At 38.1% G+C, this 16,740-nt stretch overlaps 1 protein-coding gene across 1 annotated transcript in view; it reads right to left on the bottom strand.

The window, feature by feature from the left end:
- LOC136866959 (zinc finger protein 569) overlaps positions 1-16,740 on the bottom strand; it is a 291,176-nt gene that overhangs the window by 32,985 nt on the left and 241,451 nt on the right. The window contains exons 2-4 of the mRNA XM_067144048.2: positions 16,477-16,599; positions 6,457-6,585; positions 2,697-2,779 (exon numbers count right to left, since the gene is read on the bottom strand). The gene's annotated coding sequence lies outside the window, so the exon portion shown is untranslated. The remainder of the gene's footprint in view (positions 1-2,696; positions 2,780-6,456; positions 6,586-16,476; positions 16,600-16,740) is intronic.

Below are 16,740 nucleotides of genomic sequence, written 5' to 3'. Positions count from 1 at the left end.
TCCAAAGTGCTTACGCAGTGGCCTCCTCGGTATGCACTAAACCAATTAGTATCCTACAAGTGTGCACTAGCCACACATCTTAGTGCGTGTGTTATTTAACAACTGATGAGCCCAACTCAGCACACTGGGGCGAAACGCTGGCAACCAGGAATGAGTTAGCTGGAAAATTTACACTGACTGACAGTGACAATGCAACACCAAGGAGGAGTGGTTTGAAAGGGATGAAAGTTGGGGAAAAAAACAGAGACGGCACGGATGAATAATTGATGTTTATTTCAAACCGATATGCAGGTTACACAATGCGCACAGCATCGACTCAGTAGGATGTAGGACCACCGCGAGCGGCGATGCACGCAGAAACACGTCGAGGTACAGAGTCAATAAGAGTGCGGATGGTGTCCTGAGGGATGGTTCTCCATTCTCTGTCAACCGTTTGCCACAGTTGGTCGTCCGTACGAGGCTGGGGCAGAGTTTGCAAACGGCGTCCAATGAGATCCCACATGTCTTCGATTGGTGAGAGATCCGGAGAGTACGCTGGCCATGGAAGCATCTGTACACCTCGTAGAGCCTGTTGGGAGATGCGAGCAGTGTGTGGGTGGGCATTATCCTGCTGAAACAGAGCATTGGGCAGCCCCTGAAGGTACGGGAGTGCCATCGGCCGCAGCACATGCTGCACGTAGCGGTGGACATTTAACGTGCCTTGAATACGCACTAGAGGTGACATGGAATCATACGCAAACCATGATGCCGCGTTGTCTAGCGGTAGGGCGCTCCACAGTTACTGCCAGATTTGACCTTTCTCCACGCCGACGCCACACTCGTCTGCGGTGACTATCACTGACAGAACAGAAGCGTGACTCATCGGAGAACACGACGTTCCGCCATTCCCTCATCCAAGTCACTCTAGCCTGGCACCATGCCAGGCGTGCACGTCTATGCTGTGGAATCAATGGTAGTCTTCTGAGCGGACGCCGGGAGTGCAGGCCTCCTTCAACCAATCGACGGGAAATTGTTCTGGTCGATATTGGAACAGCCAGGGTGTCTTGCACATGCTGAAGAATGGTGGTTGACGTGGCGAGCGGGGCTGCCACCGCTTGGTGGCGGATGCGCCGATCCTCGCGTGCTGACGTCACTCGGGCTGCGCCTGGACCCCTCGCACGAGCCACATGTCCCTGCGCCAACCATCTTCGCCACAGGCGCTGCACCGTGGACACATCCCTATGGGTATCGGCTGCGATTTGACGAAGCGACCAACCTGCCCTTCTCAGCCCGATCACCATACCCCTCGTAAAGTCGTCTGTCTGCTGGAAATGCCTCCGTTGACGGCGGCCTGGCATTCTTAGCTATACACGTGTCCTGTGGCACACGACAACACGTTCTACAATGACTGTCGGCTGAGAAATCACGGTACGAAGTGGGCCATTCGCCAACGCCGTGTCCCATTTATCGTTCGCTACGTGCGCAGCACAGCGGCGCATTTCACATCATGAGCATACCTCAGTGACGTCAGTCTACCCTGCAATTGGCATAAAGTTCTGACCACTCCTTCTTGGTGTTGCATTTGCTCTGTCAGTCAGTGTATAATGTCCAATAACGGACCTTTTATACTGGTATTATAAATTTACTCATACAGGACAAATATTTCAGGTTCCCTACAGGAATCAACATCTACATCATCTGATGGCCAGGCAGGCATCAATTTTTGGTAATGAGACAAAGTCTCTAATAGTGCATTGGCATTGCCGGTGGCTCCAAATAGCCTACGCAGTGACCTCCACGGTATGCACTAGCCATGCATCTTGGTGCGTGTGCTATTTACCAACTGATGAGCCCAACTCAGCACACTGGGGCGAAATGCTGGCAACAAGGATTGTGTTAACTGGAAAATTTATAGTGTCCAATAATGGACTATTTATTTTTGTATTATAAATTTACTCATTCGGGACAAATATCTCAGGTTCCCTATGGGAATCAACATCTTTATCATAACTGATCACCTCGAGTTTATATGATGCAGTATCACTCAAATAATTGATCACTGTGGATTAACGAACAATTCTGAGATCACATAAGACGCATGTATCGTACCCGAAATACATGTAAAATAAGTTTGCACCAGTCTGGAATACAGTGCCAGTAGTCACATCTGTGCTGATTTACTCACTGAAATAGTACTTCCTGTCAGCAGATACACGTTGCACAGTATTTGGAATGTCCAGTTTTGCAATAGGAAGGTTGCTACATGAGTAGTTGACACCTTTATTTCGAAACGCAGCCAGAACTGCGTGAATGGATGACTGAAGAAATGAGTGCGTCAAATAAGGGAATATTTCTTTTTCTCCACTTAGGACCCAAAAGTATTGGGATGAGTAAATTGTGCAAGGGCATCAATTGTGCAAAAATATATTGTATAATAATACTCAATCATACAGTGGGAATGAAAGAATGAAAATATTATTTGTTACCTAAAGGTACTGTGATAAAACTCAGTTTAACAATATACTGGTCTACCACAGATATATTATAATACAAACAGATATTCTTAACCTTTCTTGTATATTTCACTCAATTGCTACCACTAGTTTCTTCAAATATTAGAGCTGAAGGGTTACAATGACAAAAATAGCTAATGCACAGAGATCAATTATTACCCACCCTGCTCATGGGAGTGAATAGTTAAAGAAAGCTGTACTTACTTGCTTTCATCTTTGAAACAGGGAACTAGTTGATCAACTGTATGTTCACCAATGAATGCTTCATCCTTATTCTCTGCAAAAGGCTGGGAGTAAGAAATTCAGAAAGAAATTCAGAAAAGACGAGTAATGATTTAACAAGATTAAAAACATACAAGCAAACAAAAACCAGCTAACAGAATATATTTCATATTTGCATAATTAAAATAGAATTAATTTACCTTTAAATTTAAAAAAAAGACAGGAACAAGCAAGTGTACAATAATGTCGATCTGATGGAACAATTTGTAAAAGAGAAACATTGCACTACAGAGACTGTAAAGAATGTGTAAATACTAGGTGTCAAGTTTGTTGCCTGGACAAGAGTCAAACTCTGTTGAACACTGTGAGGCACACCTTCCTCTTCCCCTTCATCATCACATGGATTCCTGTCATTTATGATATCTATTGTCTTATATATCGGTATATTGGAATACATGTCTTTTATGTCCAGAAAGTGAATTGTTACTTTCCTTTCATTCAAATTCCTTGGTACTGTTGCAAAATTCAGTTCTGTTGTTGAGTACTGCTGTTGAAGTAAACTTAAAATGTTTCTTTAAAAAAATCTGTGTAAACATTGCCGTCATATAGGTTGGAATATTTCTAAAATGTACTATTGAGATTATGGGTGTGTTTATTTTTTAATGAATTATGAATAGCATAGTTTTGGTATTCTTTTATGACATTTATGATATACAGTAGAACCTCATTAAGATGTTTTTGCATGGGAGAGCAAAAAAGAACGTGCTAAGCAAGAAAATATACAAATAAAAACTATCCAACAAGTATATAAAAACTTTAACCCATTTACATACCATTTAACTGAACTTATTTATGCCTTGGTATACCATTTATATTCATTACTTTGCATGATATTATCACTGACACTGAAAAAGCATGCTTTACAGCAACGTAATGAGAGGAAATATCCAAACTACTGTCAGATGTACTTTGTGTCTTTATGAATATGGTAGGTCATAAAACAGTCATATTCGTGCATCACCACCAAGCACCAGTGGCATTCAAATGAAGATTCCTTCCTCAGACCCCGTGTCACACAGACTTTGCATCTCCATGATGGGAAAACCTTCTTCGTTGTTGGGGGTATTTTGGTCAGAAAGTGTCCCCAGTACCTCTCTTGAAGTCTCAGTGGTGTATCCCCAGTGTTTGGGTGCCTTATTTTGGATAGTCAGGCAAGATCACACTTGCCAACAGCTGTTTGGCCAAATTGATCTGGACGGTGGTAAAGCCTACTCGCTTCTTTTCAGGGTAGAGGACGGGATGAATGATGTTGGAATTCAGAAGTGTCATGTCTAGCATGTAGAAGTCTATTTTTTTGTATCCTTTTACATACTTCCTCATCAAGGGGAATGATGCGAGTCTCTGGCCATGGGAATCAACACCACCCTTTCCACAGTTGTAGTCAACAACAAGATTGGGTCTGAATGACTTTTCTCCATCATACATTACCACTTCAAGGTAATCTGGCCTTCATTTCATCCACAGATACAGGAAACCAGTGTTCCTTTCCAAATGACATTACCCTCGCAAGCCAATACAAGACATTTACTTGCATAAGCATTTACTTCATAGGTTAGATGTTCCCGAAAAGTCTGCTGTTAGAAATTCGTTCACAACTTGTAGTTCGTTTGGGCATTGTCCACTTGCGATGCATGAATGATACTCTGGAGTATTACTTACGTGCTTCCAGTTCCATTCTCTATCGTGTAAAACATGATTAGAAGCCGCTGGTGCGGCATCAGTTGTAGGCCTAAAATTCAGTGACATATTTGACGGCAAAACAGCACTTTGTTCACTCCCACCAGCGCTAAAGTTTCTATCACACGAACTACTTTCATTACTTTCCATATCCACTAAATTCTTCATTGCTTATTCCTATATCAATATCATTCTCTTCTAAAATTTCCCATATAATCACTTTGTCACTAAACATGGAGGCAGCCATGATCTCGCTTACGATGAGGTTGCTAAGATACTGGTTATTCTTTCCGCAAAATAAATGCACAGGCATGTTTATCGAATACATCAATGGAATAAAACAGTGATTCCATCTGTCAAGAGGTAACCTTACTAATATCAAATCCTTTCACAAAGGAAACCGGCTTGGAGCGGGTCCGGAAATAAACACTACACGCGGACGGAGAGATCTGTCTTTGTACCGGAGTGCAGTCGAGAGCCAGGACAGAGAGATCCATCAAAGTACATCAAGTGGTTAAATACGCTCTTTTCTGACATGAGGGCACAGTGCGGGTACAGTGCAAACTATATCTACCACATCTAAAGATGAGAGGAAACTATTATATAAAGGTGTGGATAACAAGAGAGAACAAAAACAAAAACCTTTTCCACTGGGGCTTATAAAATGCACCAAACAACAAAACATATGCATTAAGTATTATTGCAGATCACACTCTTTCTGAAACAAATGCTAGTAGAAGTCTTTTATTTCAGAGCAGAGGGTTATTAAACATTATTCTCTGGTCACACTCTTTGACAATATGCAGCTGGCAGGAATTACTTTGGCTGCCATTTTGAAATGAACAAAACTTCAACCAAGACTGACTCTGAATCGGACTTGCATCAACCAGCCTGAGTGACCGAGTTGAAACTCGATGGTGTGAGTTCAACATTCGCGACCTCAGCATGCTTCAAGGTGCGGATGCTCAGTCCACTTTCCGACAGATTTTAATTTTGTCTTCATTAATAAGAAATTTCATGACTTTGAGGGTCTAATGCCATACTTCACTATTTCTCCTTTCTCTCCACTTCCCAAAGTATTTCAAATTTTTCTTTTAAAGAAAACTGCTTTCGCTTCTTTTGATCCATATTAGCGAAACAGTCAACTGGCATACTAATACACACATTGCTTCATGAACGAAAGACAAACAATGAACGTGTCATGAGACATGAATAAATGAAATGCAGTACTAAAGGTAGAGATGTGAAACTGTAACGTTCATTGGTTGCTTGTAAATGTGGTGTTCCTACCCAGCCAATAGCATTACTTCATATGTACTGGTTTTTTTGAAATCTACATACAGCTCGACCAATCGCAGACATGTATGAAAATGGCTACCTGAACCGTATCCTGTAAAATGTAATCCAAGCAACGCACCCCAATATTTGAAGATTTTATATTAACCAAAAATTGGCTTAATTTGCTTTGTATGTATCAGGAATTTACCCTACATAATGACGTTCAGTACCGGTACACCAAAACTGAATAAGATAATCTTCACATACTGTTGGGTAAGCAACCCACTCTTTGGAATTGTGATATGTTTGCTTACATTCCCCTGATTTGTAATCAGGTAGTTTCGCCTGTGTTAGTGTGTGTCATCTGGTATTAGCTGCATGGAGACATGTTGTGAGAAATACCCAGTGATTAAAACAGGATGAATTTCAAATACATTTTGAAGAAAAACTATGTTAAATATAAGCAAAATTGATATTTTAATTCATTATACTGAAAGTTCAAAATTTGTTACAATGAAATAATTTAACACACATTAAATAGGGAAAAGTGAAGGAGCCTAAAAATAATTTTGCTGTACTGGACATTTCATTAAACTGGTGTTCGTTACAATGACATTTTACTGTATTATGAAACAGAGTTATTACAAAAATGTATGCAGGAAAGCAAGTTCTCTTTGATGAACAAAGAAGGAAGTGGTGGAATTTTCTTTTTTGTGACTGAACTTACCACTGTAATATCATCTTCATTTCCAGGGTCCAATGCATCATTCTCTACTTTTGGAAAGATTGAAGTCTGAGGCTCAACTTTTACAGTAGGCCTACTGTCATTACCTGCAGTCTTATTTACAGATGAACCCTAGAAAGAATTTTAAGAAGTAATAGAGGATTTCAGCTAAATTACTGCAGCGAGAATCAAAATAAAACTATGGCTGTGATATTAAATGTGTCAACAGGAATTGCAACATTGTATAAAATGAAGACTCACTAGATCTTGTATCTAAAACAGGATATTTCTCCATTCCAAAACTGTTTCTGCAAAAGAAGTTATCAAATGTAAGAAAGTAGATTTATTGTCTGATATTCATAAGAAAGAATATAACAGATTTGTTGCAAGTGAACAAAATAGTTGCTCTGAGCACTTGGAGATAACATTTATTAGATTTTGTGGCCATAACGTGAAAAGAAATTACCAGAAACTGTCGCCGACAGAACTCTCTGAAATACATTCAAATCATTAAAATTATGAAATAAGAATGAACACAAATACACTAAAATATACAAAACTACCACATACAAAACAGATCAATATGTCTCATACATTATTAACATATGAATTTGACAGGGGGGAAAGGCATAGAACTGCAAGAAAAGACACATGGCCTACAACTTCGACGGAACTACACACAGAAACGACTTTAACAGAGCGAGAACCACACAATAACAAACTAATTCTTTCGTCCTGATTAATGGAGTCGCTGGTGCGCACTCAACTCTCTCGCTTGTAGGATGATTGCCGTCCTGAATTCCCAGCTGTAAAGCACACATGATGTTGTACTGAGCAGAAAACCCGATACACTCGCCAAATAAATACGCTTGAAAATGAGGATGTGAATGGAAAGTTTCCGGGTAAATCAGAAGGGTTGGCAAGTATGTGAATGCGATCGATAGTACTCCATTGTGATCACTCGCTACATTAAATTGTTCTGCCAAGTATCAAAAGATAAATTATGTTTAAGGTAAACAAAACCTGAAATGCTGCTAATTAGGCAAGATTTATTAATTTTAGTGTCACAAGAATCATGCTAAAAAATTAGCTGTATTAACAAAATAAGACATTATAGCTACAGACGGTGGTGTATGCAAAATGGGAGGAAGAACCGCCGGGTTTAAACATCCATCCTGAATTTCTAAACCACACATTGAAAATAATTTTAATAATATAAATGCACATACTCAGATTTGAACATTACTTGTATACTTCACATTTTTCTCTGCTTGTAATTTTTACCGTCAAAGTAGAATTCTCGATGCCAAAAATAATTATCCTGACCTGTTTAGCCAAGAGAGTAATGGTGCTCATTGTGACTGTGCGGATTCGGGAGACAAGTAGGTTCGATTCCTGTTCAGTCATTCCATGTTTTCTCCTCCCACACTCCCTCCAGGCAAATGTTGGGATATCATCACCATAAGACCTATTTGTGTCGGTGAAACGTAAAGCCACTAGCAAAAAACTGCTAGGGTAGTGCCTCATTCAAGCCCTGGGCACCTTCCTAAATCCAAATCCCCAAAATTTCAGTAACATTAGTAAAAACTACTGATCACAATAAATTTGAATTTTTAATCATATTAGAAAATATACCATCACATCCATTTTTATAGAGTCATAACCCCCCCCCCCCCACTTACCCACTTACTGGTGATATTCGACACAGACAGGCTGCATACTGTCACTTTCTCATGTTGTCTGAATCCCTCTAAACCAATAATCACGTGATTCTGGAAGTGGAATAATGCCTGTGTATATAAGATTTTATTTCACCTGGGCAAGTAACTTCCCATTCTGTATCTGTTTTACTGGAATGTGTCTGTTTGAATGCTAGGTTGATATATATGCACAAGGCTGAATTGTTTGCTCCTCCTAAATACTCTTTCCGAATTATGGACAGGTTCAACATCATCCATAAAATCATTCGGAGTAACAAAACGAAATATTTGTATTACCAGAATTGCCGTGGCTTTACCATCTAGTCCAATTTCTCGATATTCGTTTTCATTTATATCACTGTTATCACTAAAATTATCTTCGTTGATATGTTATTCACTTATAAAAAATTCACCTCTACCCCTACTCAATGATTCTTCATCAATCTCTTCGCCTATATTCAACTTAGTTTCGATATCCACGGTATTCACTCCCGACATTTACGAAAAAAACAGATGACCTGCGCTCATGGAAGTTCAAGACTGTTGCCTAGGCAACGTCAAGACGAATAATCGCTCTTCTTTTCTTTCGTAAGACTTTCAGATCGTACTGCGTGTTCATAAATGCCTTATAAACACTTCACTGATGAAAAAATTACAAAACTGTCGCACAGATCACAGACATATGCAGATAATGCAGCCGGGCACTTTCGAGCGCTAAGGACCAGAAGGCAAAGTGAACAATCGGGTGCTTTCAACTGGAAAGGGTTAATAAAAATAGTGTAATAATAAGCTTAACATTAATAATAACAATTTGAAACACCAATAATGTAAACAATTATTCAAACTATCCCCCATGCCCTTGACAAAATTCTGTCTTTGCCACTGTCTACAGGCACCTAAATTAACAGAGTTGAGAATTTTCAATGTTGTTGAAAAATAGTCTGCTTTCTTGTCAACTGAGTCTTTGGGAAAGCACTTTTTCTCTTACAACAATTATTGTTCCTGCACACACATTCTGGGGCATATGCATTCCTGCAATTTCCTGCATTTTCATGGTGATGTTACACACAGCCTCCTTAAGATCGTGCACTATGAGAAAATCTGCTTCCCAGTTGCTACATAATGTTCTTACTACTAAATAATTATGTACAATGATATTGACAACAAACATTTCTGGATACAGTAGCCTACCTCTGCTTTGTTCTCTTATGAGATTATATGCCTCATCGTCAGCATCAATAAATTCACCTGTTACAAGAATCTCTTTACAGTGATCACACTTTGTAAGCTTTAAAACACTTTAACAAAAATATCCTGGTAGGTACACTGAAACTGTTAAGTCATTATTACAGCACTCAAGATTTTTGTCATCTACACATCAAGAATCAGCAAACCTGTATTCACTGCTAAATGTTTCTGAAGGTCCAGAAGGAGGTCACACCATTCATTAATTTCAACTTCACCAAATAGAACTGATTTTATCTTCATGTGACACTAATCACAGTTACCTGAGCTTTTTCTCAACTTCAAACACCTGTCTGATCAAAATGTTGTACTGGCCTCCAGTCAACTGTCTATATTCTCCAGACCTGTCCTCTAATAGGTCTGTTTGGAATATGAAAATTTAAGTTCTGACATGCATTACTCCTGTAACATTAAAAACCCTTTGACTGTCAGTACCAAAGCAGACATTGCTTCAGAAGACAATCATCCCTTAAGATGAAGATCTCCCCACTTTTCTAACCAGTATACAAATTTCTTTAAATACTAAACAAATTCATCCGAAACTAATGATACATGAAATATTCATGAGTTGTTGAGCCTTACTCCTTTCAACATATAACAACAGTATATACACATTTCAGTTCTCTGTCTGGTGAAAAGAATTGATGCATTTGCTATTAACAGTACTATTGTCACTCACAACATGCACAAACTGAAATCCAGCATCCTCTAAGCCTATGATTACTTTCCTTAACACAGAGTACAAATGCTCTCCTGATATTGCTTTAACAGGTAATACATGTGCAACACCCTTAATGTGGGACAACAGGCTAGCAACCATAAAGCAATAAGCACTTGTTGCCAGCTTTTTCATTACGAAATGCTATGCCCTAGTAATCCATTATTGTTTCCACATAAATACCATCCTCCATGAGGACTATGTACTTATCTTTACCTGCAAACCAATCCCTTATACAGCCTACATCAAAAAAGTATCATTATGCTCTCTATTCTTGGGTCTAACTTAAATGAGGAATATAGTCTCCTAATAGTGCATGGATGAGACAGAATTATTAGGTTAAGATATCTTACAAGCAAAAACCTTCTCTCCTTTAATACTGATTTTCCGGACACTCATATATTTCCTGAAAGCTTTTGTCACAAGTAAAAACTATGAAATTTTAGGGGCAGAGGGACAAGCATTTAAGAGCTATAGAACTCTCAAAGTATCAGTAAAGGGTTGGAAACATGACTCAAAAAGTTGCTAAACTGCTCGTTTCATGTGTCTATATGAACTAATAATGTGGTAAGAAGGTGGAGATCTCAATATAAAGGAAGAAACAAATCGTTGAAAAGAAACAATATACGTTGGGATGTTGTAAATGTGACTTCAAATGAAATCTAATGTGAGAGACAATCTATTTGTGATTCATCAAATAAAGAGTGAGGTGGGAAAGAGAGTTCAGAATGGGCACATTTTATAAAGGCACACCCAAACACTTTCCACACCCATCATTCGTCAATTAGTCATAACGGGAATATGTCCATCCATACACACTTTAATGGTACGTTGTGGGTGATGATGTGTTGAAGTCAAATACTAACATATTGTAACCGTCTACAAGGTCACCAATAGGATGTCATGATACCCAGAAGATGCCATTCTGTGCCATTCTATGACAAAAATTGTCCAAACTAGCATTTTTCACCCGTTCGACATAAATGGCAAGAGGCTAGCTTGCGCGAGTGAGTTTTAGCTGGGCGTAATTAGGGTGAGAGGCATGCAAGAGTGCCTGTACTTGATATTTATCTCTCTTGTGTGCGAGCAAGGTGGAGAGAGGCCAGCCATCACGAGACTGACATCTGGGTCACCAAGTATCGCATAAGAAGTTGTCTCAACATAAGAAGAAGCATAATCCCATAATTCCCTCGTATATTCACCAGTACCAACTCACAGATTTCAAGTGTCTTAAATAATAATAATGATAATAATAATTATAATAATAATAATACAAATTGGGAAGTATTCGACGGATATTCACGTTTAACATTTTAAACATATTTGAACGGACAATAGTTACATCGTAAACAAGGGTGTGACTTGATGGATAACAGATGCTGGGTCCTAATGGAGGGAGCAAACTCAAGGATTCCCCCGCACTGAATGCCCACTGGCCAATAACAAATGATGCTTTCAAGATTACTCAGAAATCCACAATGCGATAATAATAAGATTCATTCAGTGAAAACGGGAGTGCATAAACTGTAATTTGATACTTCATTCAATGTCGTGCGCCGTCTACAAGTGGACCACATTTCAACAAAGAGGCGTACTTTAACCTCCCCATTCGCTTCAGGGTGTCTTGCCTATATATTACGGAGCCTCAAGACAGACACCATCTCACTTATATTTAGTTATTGGTATTCTTCTGCTTGTTGCTGTGTGAATAGTACACCACAGTGATATACTGAGTATTCGTGATTTTATGTGGAAGTAACCACAATCTAACGAAATTATTTACGTGCACAGTGCAGATAAAGTTTGCCGTTAATAAATTAATCAGAGATGGTACGAAACTGTGATTATAGCTGTCTGCGTGACGAGGTGGTTGTGCATCAAACCTCGCGTATGGCTAAACTAGTGCGGCTTATTTAACATAAGTTGTGCACGTATTTAACTAAGTGTGTAGATAAATATGACAAGGGAGTGAGTTAAGGAGCTACTAACTGAGTGTTAGAAACAATTGGGAGATTTATTCAGAAAGAGAATGAATGGCTTATTATTGGTATTATAAATGGGCAGCGTCTGTCAGGAAATCCCTAACGCAGTGAGGAGCTCACCTTACGGAAGACTAGTGCTGTGAAGTAGGACTGAATTACTGTTATTTAACACAGGAAGTTTTGACAGAGTCGGTAGTGTACCCAGTGACACTTCAAAATGATTTTAGCAAAAATAAACGCACGAACTTGCAAGCTCTAACAACAGCATATCACAAAGTAAGACACAGCCTCAGGTACATCAGTGGCACATTCATTAAGATGACAGGTAAAACCACCATAATATATAAGCTGTGTTTCAATTGCTACCCATTTATTTCAGTATTGATATTTTAGTTCGTCCTTATGTTCACAGAAACAGCTTTTATATTCTCAGGATGTTTACATACATCACAACTGATCTGCATTAAGGGTCGCCACCCAGGTGGTGGAGCCAATATTAATGACTATAAAGACTTAAGTAAAGTTTGGAAAGCTAAAGAGAATCCCAAATTAGTGTTAACTGAATGCGATCCACTTCATTCTTAACCAATGAGAAATACAACTGCACTCTCACACTCATTTTCAATTGGAGTAATTGTATCCAGACGGGTAACAACAACAATCCTGAATATTAATGAATGCCATAGTTTTTCACCACTGCTATATCATCAATACAATTCTACATCATAACTGATGTTAACTACTGGGTAGGTAGAGAATATTATAGCAATTTACCCTATTCTTTACCAGTAGGCATTTAGTGTGTTGTGCCCAACATCGACAAGTGTATGTTCTAACTTGCTGGCTTAGGACCAAAATAGCGTATCTGCAAAAATAGCTAAAATTAAGTATTTCACAGGTTTTCTTATTTACAATGAAACATATTTATTACAAAAACAGTGTAATTGTAACTTTACTATTTTTTGAACTAAGCCTCTAGCATAACTAACATTGTTAATGCCTAAAAATCGTTATTTAAGATACGTCACTTTGCTGCTAAGGGATATGAGAAAATTTTAGAGCAGTATTAGCATACGTGTAGATATGCTCACTTTGGATCTAACTGAATTATTGGCGCACACTAAATGGTTGTTATGCTTGCAACCTCTTTCCTGACTACAATAATGCTATAGTGTCAAACCTTTGCCGTTCCCCATATACCGGCAGCTACCCAGACGGAATTACTGCGTTTGCTTGCAGGGGCATTTAAATCCCGATACACGCAGCAGTATAAACGTCACCCCCCAAAAAAAAACAGCACTCAAACGAATAGATATGAATATAAATTATTTCGCATTTCATTTCTAAATGATCAGTTGTAATATATTATTTTGTACTCACCCTAAATTTGAATCTAAATATTGCCGAAGTATCCTATACATGTCAGTGTCATTACCCACCCTTATATCGTCAGTGTAATGTTTTACAAGGTAGTATCAACAGTGCCAGTTCTTTTTTTTTTTGGGAATATCATCTGCTTTACTACAAGTTCATCATATTCTCATCCCACAAGTAGTTGAAAAAAAATTTTAACTCCTGGAAAGTAAATCATAATATGAATCAGCATTGTTGTCTCATATTTCCAGTTTGTTAGATTGATAAGTGCAATATTACTACTAACTTTTTTCTGCAACCCTGTCCCTCGGTCTTCACACAATATTTGTTTACGTTTTTCTGATTCTCGGATTCATTACCACAACTACATTCATCAGAATATTATTTCAAATCTCTAGATAGAAAATACTATCTCCAATAATTTCTAACGTACTCCAATTTCACATTTTTTCAAACACTGAGACACTTCTCCACTATAAGCAGATGACAGGATGAGAAATCAATTATAAATAATCTCTAACTGGTATACAGTGTTTATAAACTAGGTTTGCTTGTGAAATACACACAAGTAATACTGTCAATAAGATGCTGATAGCTTGCTGAATCGCAGGAATGCACCATGGTTTCACGAGACTCTTCAATATTTCTGTCAACACATTTCAAATGACTGCGTGTGAAAAAGCGTTTTGGAGCATTCAGCAGAGCAAGCAAGTCATAAAACTGGAGTGCTCTGGAGCGCTAGGAATGGCACAGGGCCTCTTTCTGTTGTTGGTATGTTCGCTCATAACTGTGTGAAGTTTAAATAACTGTGATGTATTTAAGCCGTGCTGAGAAGATTATGGGTGCAGTGAATCTTCCAGGTAAGAAAATACCCTGTCATTTCATACTGCTTTTATATAATCGAGATGAAGGAAGGTGAAGTCAATGATCTTGGATCTTCATGAATGCTATCACTATATTATAAAACATATGTAATACCACGAATCTATGACTATAACAAAATAATGTTGGTATCATTTTTCCAGAGCTGCCTTCCATAATTCTTGTGTCTATGTATAGAAAGGACAGATTGGAAGTGATGCAGAGTGAGAATTTAATTCCGAGCAAGAGAAATTTTGGCAGAACACAACAATGTTTTGGCAACAAACAAAAAAGTCACCCCTCTGAAGATGGGCAAGGAAATTCATGTGTTGTGGTTAAGTCTACAATAAGTGCTACAAAATGCAATATGTTACAAGATCAATTACAAGAATGCCGTTAAGGGAGGGAAATCACCATAGAAGAAGGGTTTAGTATTGATTCACATGAGAAAAGTCATAATGCAATGTCAGAAACTTCACAAGACGTACTTGTGGCATCATACTCTAATGGTATTAGAAAAAACGATGAAATTTATGATATGGAAGACCACACTGTTAACCCATTCCAGTCTGGGCCTTGATATCCCTAACAAACGTTCTGGACTGGGCATTTTTTAGGATATTTCAAACATTATATCTCTGTACCAGTAGGAGATATTTGCACAATTCTTTTTTCTTTGCGCTTGTTTGAGCACCTAGTTTTGTAAAACGCTGTTTGTATTATGTCAACTATCACATGAGATTTTAAAAATGTTTATATATTGTAGCATGTTTTGCGTATGGATTAAAGGTCTGACGGATAACTAAGCAAGTACGGTTTTCTGAAGTACTGTTATATTTACCCAATTTTGCTATTATAAAATGTACATTGCAATTAAAAAACAACAACGAGTACGATATAAAAATAATATTTTTTCAATAATATTAGTAATAATTACAATAATGAAAATGGGAGCTCTTATGTAATTTTATTGACTTCTGAGAAAGAGAAAATACAGTCTTCTAAACAGACAACTTTACTAATATGTGGACAATCTTACGTATTCATGCAAATTTGAAATATGCGGGAACATGCGCTAGGCCTTAAAACAAACTCCAATCATAATGAAACGTAAGAAGTTGTTTCGAATTCATATGTCAATAATATGTTCATTTGCGCATAAACTTATACTATGTCATAAAATATCGAAAATATCACTTTCGTCAAGCACATGTTTGCCGCGAGAATTCATGCCTTAGAGCTCACTGAGTGACAACATCTACTGATGCATATTTAACGAAAATATTGTAAATTCTCTGACTTGGATATATATAATACTGCCATCTGCTTAAATACTCTCGTAACTAATACATGAAGAAACACGATGTAACCACCGGAATGCATGCATAGCTCGTTCTCGATTTTTAGTGAATCGTCAAACCTTACTACGGGCTATGTCCGCAGCGCGGCCTAAGCGTACTTTTGGCCACTGCAAGCTATGCTCGCAGTTAGACCAGAAAGAGTTAAGAGGAAAAGAAAAATAAGTAATGATGTTGCATTTGCCGGTAGGAGTTGTGATACAATTAGCATTCCCGGGAGTGTATGTCAGATCAAGGAACAGAGTGTGACTCCAGAAAGTCATGACATCAATACTACCATGAAAAGGAAGAGAAGAAAAATCACTCAACCAACTGAGTGGAAGAAGAACAAACGAAAAATGAACAGGCAAAGTGGGCAGCCCTATAAAAATTATGGGAACATTCTGAAACCAGGTAGTAGGTTCTTAAAGCCAAGAGACTGTTCGAGTTGCCCAAGAAAGTGTACAAGTAACTTTGATAAAGAAAGTTTTGTTGATATATATATTTTTTTTAAAACAGTTATTTTCAAATCAATACTATCTTGTCAGATATGCTTTTTTGGTCCTAAGGCCACGAATTAGCCTTGCAATTTAAAGAAGAATTTTGTCTTCCCCCAGAAAGGACACTAAGCATGAAAAACGCACGTGCACAAAACTTTCTTCATACTATCCTAACTACTCAAAGAAATGTACAAAATGATCTGTCTTCTTAAAATTGTATTGTGAGAGAACAGTAAAATAGCATGCAGGAAAATAAATTTTATTTCAGAAACAAGGAAGAAACTGGTGGATGTTTCCTGAACTTACCACTGTTATGTCATCTTCAGATCCAAGGGCTACTGCATCATTCTCTATCTTTGGAACAACTGTAGGCTGAGGCTCAACCTTTACAATGCTGTCATTACCAGCAGAGTTATTTGCAGATAAATCCTAGAATGGAATGAAAAATTAATAGAGGATGTTATCTAAATTACTGCTGCTATGTGAATCATAACAAGTCCATGGCTGTGATATTAAATGTGTTAACAGAAATTATAACAATATATAAAATGAAGATTCACTATCTCGTGT

The sequence above is a fragment of the Anabrus simplex genome, chromosome 3 (assembly GCF_040414725.1).
Source record: "Anabrus simplex isolate iqAnaSimp1 chromosome 3, ASM4041472v1, whole genome shotgun sequence".
Lineage (NCBI taxonomy): Eukaryota > Metazoa > Arthropoda > Insecta > Orthoptera > Tettigoniidae > Anabrus > Anabrus simplex.
The sequence above is the reverse complement of the archived record's forward strand: the minus strand, read 5'-3'. Positions and strand labels throughout refer to the sequence as shown.